Here is a 7,381-nt window from a genome sequence, read left to right as displayed (position 1 = left end):
TAATCACAATTTAACTTTAGAAGTAGCAACGAATCTCTCACGAAGATGCTACTTCTAACTAATATTTTCTTATAATTGGTGGCACGTGTAGGTTTTTTCAGAGTAAAGCAGTCTGCTTGTTTGTTACTCTGTAATAACTCGGCTGTTACTAATGGCACTGAAGTTGACTGGATTGACATCCACAAGTTCCTACACTTCATTGATCGTCTTGAGGTCCTTGTGGGGCGTTTCAATGGTGGAAGGCCACGTGGGATATCTGTGCCACTGCTGCACTCGTTGAACAGGTCCAACTGTGCCGAGAAACTTATGGTACGGGCTGTTTTCTGTTATATATGTTGTTCATAAACTATTGCTTATACACAGTTTTACAGCTGTGATCTTCTTGAAATAGGAACTGCCGGGTTCTATTGTTCCTATACAGATGCCTGACCATAGTCGGGTCAGACTTGCGCTTGGTCACAACATGATGTTTATGTCGACCTACTCAATTCTCCTTGGAGGTGAAAAGATACTTATTCATGGGTGGTCTCAAATAATGAAGGCCCGTCCATCTTGGAGAATAGGAGAGAAGATTATGTTCATGCTTTTCCATGGCTCTAAAGCGAATATCCTGTTTATTGACCATGTTGCGAGATGAAGCCGCTTTCAGAAGGTTGTGGATGAGCGGGGTGGCGCCTGGGCCTTGTCCTGGGGCTTGGCGGCCTCACCCTTGGTTAACTGTAGGCAAAGTAGCACTGTTCGAGGCGTGCTTTGTACGGTTGAACCTGTATAAGTACTCATACTGCTTTTAGCTTTGGTTGTTTAGTGCCCCTGCTGGTTTCAATTAAGGTTGTTAAGTACTATAGTCTGTCGTGTTTCTTCAGTCCTGTCTTCCTCCAGCCGCCAAAACCAAACCAGCGCCGGCGGGGCCGCCTGCTTCCGCCTCCCACGGCTGGCTGCGCCTCAGCGCACGCATCGCCGCCCCACCATCTCCTAAATCGTTAATGTCGACGTCCTCCGCGCGCTTTGGTGTGCTCGCCGCGGTGCCACCCTCTCGCGTTGTCAACATGGTCAACAAACAACAGGAATCGGCAGAAGTACGTGGAGAGGATGACAGTAGGGGCCCACCACGTCAGCATATGAAAAAAATGCTTCCTCCTAGTGTTTTCCTGACATCTGGGACCCACGACATTGGGAGCGTATATAGTCAATAGACAAGAGAACAGCACAAGATCGGCTGACACCTGGGACGTAGCTACTCGAGCAGTATTTTTTTGTTTGGTATTGTTGAGACGGAGCAAGGTTTGAACTGGGTTGTGGCCCGTCGAGCCCAGGCTTATATTTTATGTTCACCATGTGACCAGCCCAGCTATTTTTTTCTTTGTGAAAATGAGCCCAGTTTATTTTTTCTGAAGAATACCCAATCCAGGCCTACTTATTTTTCTATGCCCTGATGGGCTGCAACTCTTTCAAGACGCCTGCAAATCTTGAAAATAATATGAAATGGGTTGTAAATATAAAAACAGATGACAAATTGGCAATTACTTTATAATTTCTGAATTTTATTACATTTTTAGATTCCTATTTCACTGGGCATTAACCTAATTTAAATATATCTTCAAAGCACTTTAAATCTTGCTTGACATTTCGGTATTAAAAATAGTTTGGAACCCATAGAAATATGCGAAATTGGCCCTGGCCAACCAAAAAAACGACTGCAATAAATTGCATAAGAAGTTGCCATGAGCTATACATAAATTATTAAAAAAGAGGGAGTGGTCTGACTTGTGGGCCTGTTTAGTTGACGCGTATGCAAGATTTTTTTAGTTATTATATACGTCAACAAACGATTCTAGCAGACGTAACCGTTGGATGTCAATCCAATGGCCGTCGTGTTTCTTCCCATCCAACGGCCGTCGTGTTTCTTCAATCTCTGATCTTCTTGCTCCAGCCGCCAAAGCAGCGCCGGCAGGACCGCCTACTCCCGCCTCCCGTGGCCGGCTGTGCTGCCGCACAGGCCTCAGCACCCCCTACTACTCCCACCGCTAGCCAGGGCATCCCTCTACTCACCCACACCCCCTATTATTCTGCGGCGACGGCAGCCTCACACCGCAGCCGAACCAGTGAACGCTCGTACTCCTCTCCGCGTGGGCATCCACTGCAGCGTCTTCCCCGGCTCCGCGTCGTCCCCTTCCGATGCCTCGCCGTCGTCCACCGCCGTGGTGCTCTCGGCACGGCGTGGTCAATGTTGTCAACGACCGACTTCCATCGGAAGAGTACTGTACGTGGAGAGGCTGACAGCTGGGTCCACGGCAGCCGCAAGGAAGTGCCTCCTTATTGCACGCAAAATAATTATTCCTCCACCTGACAGCGGGGACCCACCGGACGGGCCACCAGTATTTTGCGAAAAAAATCATTTCCCCCTGACTGCTGGGACCCACCGAACGGGCCACCGTATTTCGCGAAAAAAATGTTCCCCCCGCTGTCATTTCGGACCCATCGGAAGTGCCTCCTTATTACGCACAAAAAATGAATACTCCCCGGCTAGCTGGGACCCACCTTGGTGGGAGGCTGACTAGTGGGCCTACTAAGTTGACGGGGACGAAGGGCTTTGTCAACTTAGTCAATATGAACGATTCTAGCTCCAGTGACCGTACGATGTCCATCCAACGGCCGTAGTGCTTCTTCAACCATTGGTCTTTTTGCTCCAGCCGCCCAAAGCAGCGCCGGTCGTGCCGCATGCTCCTGCCTCCCGTGGCCGGCTATGCTGCTGCGGAGGCCTCACCGCCCCCTACTATTCCCACCACTGGCCAGGCCCTGCGGCGACGGCAGCCTCACACCGCAGTCGAACCAGTGAACCCTCGTACTCCTCTCCGCGCGGGCTTCCACTACCGCGTCTTCCCCGGCTCCACGTCGTCCCCTTCCTAGGCCTCGCCGTCGTCCACCACCGTGGTGCTCTCGGCGCGGCGTGGTCAATGTGGTCAACGACCGACTTCCATCGGAAGAGTACTGTGCGTGGAGACGCTGACAGCTGGGTCCACGGCCGCAGCAAGGAAGTGCCTCCTTATTACGCGCAAAATAATTATTCCTCCACCTGACAGCGGGGACCCACCGGACAGGCCACCGTATTTCATGAAAAAACGTTTTCCCCTGACTGCTGGGACCCACCAGCTACATCTTCGCACGCAAGGAAGTGCCTGACAGTCGGGACCCACCTGGTCGAAGCGTACGTAGCATTGTCATTCTGGTCGCGAACGTGTACGTACATATATACTGGTCGATGTAGAGGCGCGCACGTGTCGTAGTAGAGGCGCGCACGTAGCATGTACACGTACGTACAGCGGCCAGGGTGCAAGAAAGAAAATACGGCCACGTATGTGTACATACGGTCGGGGTCTCGAACGCCTACTCGTGCATACGTACGGCAACGGCTCGTGTACATGGTTGGGTCGGCACGGAGAAACAGCGTCGTCGTCGTGTTCATGGGGAGGCAATGGAATGCGTCGTGTTCATGGGGAGGCAACGGAATGCGTTGTGTTCATCGGGAGGGCTTGGATGGAACAGGCGATGGAAACGAGGCCTGGCATACCGCAGAACGGAGGAAACGGCCTTGTGTTCGACCGGCCACGTTCGAAACGGGATCCTGTTGATTGGGAGGGGTCTGGCGTACCACAAAACGGAGGAAACGGACCTCCTACGGTCGAAATGGGGGTCCTGTTGATCGGGAGGGGTGTGGCGTACCGCAAAATGGACGAAACGGACTTGTGTTGGAGCGCTACGGTCGTAACGGGGGTCCTGTTCATCGGGAGGGGTGTGGCGTACCGTAAAACGGGACTCCACGGGATACTGTTCATATCCACCATCGACCCCCTCCAGCCTCCACGAGCTACTGTTCATCCACCGTCGACCTCCTCCAGCCTCCACCTGCGACTGTTCATCCACGGGCTCCTGTTCATCCAGCCTCCACCGCGCGCAACTCCACCGGCTACTGTTCAACCAGCCCTCTCCACGGGCTCCTATTCAACCACCCCTCCATGGGCTACTGTTCATCCTACCCTCCACCGTCTACTGTTCATCCAGCCCTCCATGGGGTGGTCCTGTTCATCCAGCCCTCCACGGGGTCCTGTTCATCCAGCCCCAACCGGCTCAGTCGATCGGGGTCCTGTTCATCCAGAGGCAACACCACGGGGTCCTGTTCATCCACCCCCACCGGGAACTGTTCATCCACCCCCCCCCCCACAACGCTCACTGTTCATCCAGAGCCAGCTTCGATCGGCTTCAGTTAGCAGCAGTAGCGAAGGAATCGCTCGATCGGGTTCAGTTAACAGCCATCGATCGATCGCTCGGGTTCAGTAACGCGTAGCCTGCAGTGCAATCGCTCGGGTTTCGTTAGAGCCCAATGCCTCGCTCAGGTTCAGTTAGAGCCAACGCTTCGCACACACGCGCATACGTGTACAAGAGAAACGTGCATCGCTCGGCCCCCGACCTCCCACCGTAACCGGGAACTCCCCAAAATTTTCCTCCCCCTCGCTTCTACCACGGTTTTTTCCGTCATGGACGGCCCAAAGAATGTCATGCAGCTGCGTCTCTGGCCCGCCCAGGACGAAAAGCCCATTTTCTGTCATGATTTTTTGTCATAGAAGTAGGAGCCCACCACATCTATGATGATACCGGGTTTTGTCACAATTATCGTCATAGAAGTGTCATATGTATGACAGAAAAAAAATTTGTTCGGCCCAAAATGTCACAGATGTGTCTTTTTTTCTAGTGCTACTGCTCACGGGAGCACATTGGATGCCTGTGCGCCGTCCATGGCATGGCTAGCGCGCGTGTCCATCATCCGGTGACCCTCCTCACGGGTTAAGAGCATCCCCGAACCCCTGGACGAACCCTAGATGCTCTCCCCCTCTTCCTCTAGCGTCGCTTCTCCCTCACAGCACGAACCCGAGCTTAGCCATCGCTGTGTCGTCGTGGTCTTCATGGCCATGGTCATCCCCGAGCGACGACAAGATGTCTAGAGGCACCGGCATCTTCTCTGTCGACTTCAACCATCGGACCAAGCCGGGATGCTCTCGCGCGTCCCCATCGAGCTCATCTCTGCTTCTGCATCTCGACAGCCGCCGTTGTCAATTCGGCCGATCCGGTGCAACCCCGAGCCCGCTGACCCTCACTGCCGCACCAATGTGAGCTCCTCCCCGTTTCCCCCTCGCCCCGGTCTCGATCTAGCATCGGAGCGTGTCTCCTGCCCATAGCTGTAGCCGTCCTCCGTCAAGGCCAGCGCCCGCATGACTCGCGTCCGCCCCACTCCCGCGCCGTGACCACCCCGTGCCCGCGCCTCGCCTCACCTCCCTGCCGCGCTAGGCCGCGCCCGGGCCTCGTTCGCCCCTGCACCTGGCCAAGCCCGCTGCCGTCCTGCGCTTCTCCTTGCCGTGCCCCTGCACCTGACACTGCGGTCACCGGTACCGCCCACTGCTGGTCGTGCTCGACGCTACGGCCGCCCACGGCCGCTGCCCTTTACGCATACGCGCCGCCACTGCCGCCTACCTACTGCTGCTGCTACTTCTTGCTTGTCGTTGCTACTTTCTCCTGATGCGGCTACTTAGCTTCTACTCTTTTCACTGCTCTGCTGCTTGGCTACTTTGTACTATTGATGCTTTGTACTGCTGCTAGCTACTGCTCCATGAATTGCATATAGCAATAAATAAATCAGCTAAATTCTTTCTAATATTTTAGATAGAAGAAATGTTTCTTCTATCTAAAATATTAGAAAGAATGTACCCTTCTATCCAAATCCAATTTACATCGATAAAATAAATCCAAATTCCAGTAGTAGATGAATAATTGCAAATTTGTGTGTATACAAGATTAGAATAACTTCAAAATAACTGACATAATTTTGTATTTTTTCTGATCAGAAAAATACATGAAAAAGAAAGGAGGTAGAATTTTTTTGAGATTTATGGTTAAAGAAGAAAAAGAAGAACTGCTATTGCTTCTTGGGCATGGCCGTCAAGGCCCCGGTACATGGCCGTGTGACTAGGTGCTGCTATGCGTATGGATGCCCAGCCTGAAGGAAATATGCCCTAGAGGCAATAATAAAGTTATTATTCATTTCCTTATATCATGATAAATGTTTATTATTCATGCTAGAATTGTATTAACCGGAAACATAATACATGTGTGAATACATAGACAAACAGAGTGTCACTAGTATGCCTCTACTTGACTAGCTCGTTGATCGAAGATGGTTATGTTTCCTAACCATAGACATGAGTTGTCATTTGGTTAACGGGATCACATCATTAGGAGAATGATGTGATTGACTTGACCCATTCTGTTAGCTTAGCACTTGATCGTTTAGTTTGTTGATATTGCTTTCTTCATAACTTATACATGTTCCCATGACTATGAGATTATGCAACTCCCGTTTACCGGAGGAACACTTTGTGTGCTACCAAACGTCACAACGTAACTGGGTGATTATAAAGGTGGTCTACAGGTGTCTCCAAAGGTAATTGTTGGGTTGGCGTATTTCGAGATTAGGATTTGTCACTCCGATTGTCGGAGACGTATCTCTGGGCCCTCTCGGTAATGCACATCACTCAAGCCTTGCAAGCATTGCAACTAATAAGTTAGTTGTGGGATGATGTATTACAGAACAAGTAAAGAGACTTGCCGGTAACGATATTGAACTAGGTATTAAGATACCGACGATCGAATCTCGGGCAAGTAAGATACCGATGACAAAGGGAACAACGTATGTTGTTATGCGGTCTGACCGATAAAGATCTTCGTAGATTATCGTTTTGATGTACCGAAGGTTGTTCGGAGTCCCGGATATGATCACGGGCATGATGAGGAGTCTCGAAATGGTCGAGACATAAAGATTGATATATTGGAAGCCTATATTTGGATATCGCAAACATTCCGGGTGAAATCGGGATTTTTCCGGAGCACTGGTGGGTTACCGGACCCCCCCCCCCCGGGGGGGGGGGTTATTGGGCCTACATGGGCATAAGGGAGAAGAGGAGGGCCGGCCAGGGCAGGCCACGCGCCCCCTCCCCCCTAGTCCGAATAGGACAAGGAAGGGGGGGGCAGCGCCCCCCTTTCCTCTTTCTCCCTTCCCCCTTCCTTTTCCAACAAGGCAAGAGGGGGGAGTCCTACTCCCGGTGGGAGTAGGACTCCTCCAGGCGCACCCCTAGGGCCGGCCGCACCTCCCCTTCTCCCTCCTTTATATACGGGGGCAAGGGGGCACCCCATGAGACACAAGTTGATCTTCGTGATCGTTCCTTAGCCGTGTGCGGTGCCCCCTTCCACCATATTCCACCTCGGTCATATCGTAGCGATGCTTAGGCGAAGCCCTGCATCGTTAGAACATCATCACCGTCATCACGCCGTCGTG

The sequence above is a fragment of the Triticum urartu genome, chromosome 3 (assembly GCF_003073215.2).
Source record: "Triticum urartu cultivar G1812 chromosome 3, Tu2.1, whole genome shotgun sequence".
NCBI classification, from domain to species: Eukaryota; Viridiplantae; Streptophyta; class Magnoliopsida; order Poales; family Poaceae; genus Triticum; species Triticum urartu.
This window is presented reverse-complemented; position numbering follows the sequence as displayed.